Consider the following 2,548-nt stretch of genomic DNA (forward strand, 5'->3'; position numbering starts at 1 on the left):
ACAATCTTTTCCCGGAAGGAAAAGCACTTCAGTTTTGTCAAGGTTGAGCTTGAGATGATGAGCGGACATCCACTGAGAGATGTCAGCTAAACAAGCAGAGATGCGTGCGACGACCTGGGTCTCTGAGCGGGGAAAGGACAGAATTAATTGGGTGTCGTCAGCGTAGCAGTGGTATGAAAAACCATGTGGGCTAATGACAGATCCGAGCGAGTTTGTGTACAGGGAGAAGAGGAGAGGACCAAGAACAGAGCCCTGAGGGACCCCTGTAGTTAATTGACAAGGGTCGGACTCAGACCCTCTCCAAGTAACCCTGTAGGTGCGGTCTTTGAGGTATGAGGTGAGGAGGGAAAGTGCAGAGCCTGAAACTCCAAGTTCTTGGAGAGTGCGAAGGAGGATCTGATGATTCACCGTGTCGAATGCAGCAGACAGGTCCAACAGGATGAGGACAGAGGAGAGGGAGGCTGCTTTAGCAGTGTGCAGTTCCTCAGTGACAGCAATGAGAGCAGTTTCTGTGGAGTGACCTGCCTTGAAACCAGACTGGTGCGGATCCAGAAGGTTGTTCTGATGGAGATAGCAGGAGAGTTGTTTAAAGACAGCGCGTTCAAGTGTTTTAGACAGGAACGGGAGGAGAGAGACAGGCCTGTAGTTTATAACATCAGACGGGTTGAGAGTGGGTTTCTTCAGGAGAGGGTTTACTCTCGCCTCCTTGAGAGTGTGTGGAAAGTGACCAGAAGTTAGAGAAGTGTTGATGAAATGGGTGAGAAACGGTAGAATATCAGGAGCGATAGTCTGAAGGAGGTTTGAAGGGATAGGGTCCAGAGGACAGGTGGTAGGGCGGGCAGAGGTAATGAGGGTAAGAACCTCACTTGGAGAGAGAGGGGAAAAGGAGGTTAGTGTGCCGGTTGAAGGTGGCTCAGGTGATCCGGCGGTGAGTAGGGGTGAGTCAGAAAAAGAAGAGCGAATGTCGTAAACCTTTTTTTCAAAGTGGTTAACAAAGTCGCTTGACAGAAGGGAGGAGGGGGAAGGGGCTTTGGGGGGGTCCAAGAGGGTGGAGAAGATGGAAAATAGTTTTTTAGGATTGGAATAGGAAGATTGGATCTTATCTTGAAAGAAAGTGCTTTTTGTCTGAGAGATGGAAGCAGAGAAAGAGGAGAGGAGAGCCTGATAGGTTAGGAGGTCGTCACGGTGTTTGGATTTCCACCATTTCCGCTCTGCTGCCCTAAGGACGGTTCTATTAGCACGCAGTGCGTCATTTAGCCAGGGAGCAGGAGGGGACTGACGAGCCTGCCGAGATGTGAGAGGACAGAGAGAGTCCAGAGAGGATGAGAGAGTAGTGAGGAGAGTTTCTGCAGCAGAGTTTGGAGGCAGGAGTTGGAACGAGTCAGAGGAAGGGAGGGCTGAGAGCACCGAGGAGGCAAAGGTAGAGGGGGAGAGGGAACGGAGGTTACGGCGGACAAGTGCAGGATGAGAAGAGATTAGTTTGTTATGTTTGGAAAGGGGTAAAGAGAATGAAATGAAGAAGTGATCGGAGGTGTGGAGCGGGTTTACAGAGAGGTTAGAAGTAGTGCAGTTCCTTGAGAATATGAGATCGAGGACATTGCCAGCTTTATGAGTCGGTGGGGACGGAGACAGTGAGAAAGCAAAGGCGGTTAACAGAGATGTTAGTTCGTCTATCTTCCCCGTCTGGAGGTTGAAGTCTCCGAGAAGTACAGCGGGAGGGCCAGTTTCAGGGATGTGTGAGAGGAGATGATCTAATTCATCCAAGAAGTCCCCCAAGGCTCCTGGTGGACGGTAGAGAACAACAATGGTCAGTTGTATAGGATGGGTCACAGTGACGGCATGGAATTCAAAGGTGGAAGGAGTGAAGTTAGGTAGCTTGAAGAGGGAAAAGCTCCATTTGGGAGAGAGCAGGAGACCAGTGCCACCTCCTCTGCCAGTGGGTCTGGGTGTATGGGAGAAGGAATATGCTGTGGAGAGAGCTGCTGGGGTGGATGTGTTGGATGGAGTAATCCACGTCTCAGTGAGAGCAAGGACATCCAGAGACTGCAGGGAGGCGTAGCCAGAGATGAAGTCAGCCTTAGGAACAGCTGACTGGCAGTTCCACAGGCCGCCTGAAACTAGGTGCTGGATCTCAGTGGAGCACGTGGGATAGACGAGAGCGGGCCGGTTATAGCGATTAGGAGATACACGGGGCAAGTGATAATTGCGAGAAGACACATGAACAGGAATGGAGAAAATACACATGATTATAGCATGAGGGGCTGGAAAGCTAAACAAAAGAAAAATAAGAATAAGACACCAGTGATACTTAGCTCAAATTAGAGTAGGATTTGCCTCCTGATGCTCCGCCCTCTGTTTAGCGAGCTGACCGGACTGCGCAAAATGCGTATATGAAGTAATCTTACCCTCGTGGGGGCGCGCTCATGTGATTGGCTTAGAATGAAGGAGACATCTGATTGGCTATAGATAGAAAAAAGTACAAGTACGAATCGGCTGACCGTCAGGGGAGTCTAAAAAAAAAACACACACGAATGCAAAGCGATCCGTG

Source organism: Pseudochaenichthys georgianus, chromosome 4 (assembly GCF_902827115.2).
Source record: "Pseudochaenichthys georgianus chromosome 4, fPseGeo1.2, whole genome shotgun sequence".
Taxonomy (NCBI): Eukaryota; Metazoa; Chordata; class Actinopteri; order Perciformes; family Channichthyidae; genus Pseudochaenichthys; species Pseudochaenichthys georgianus.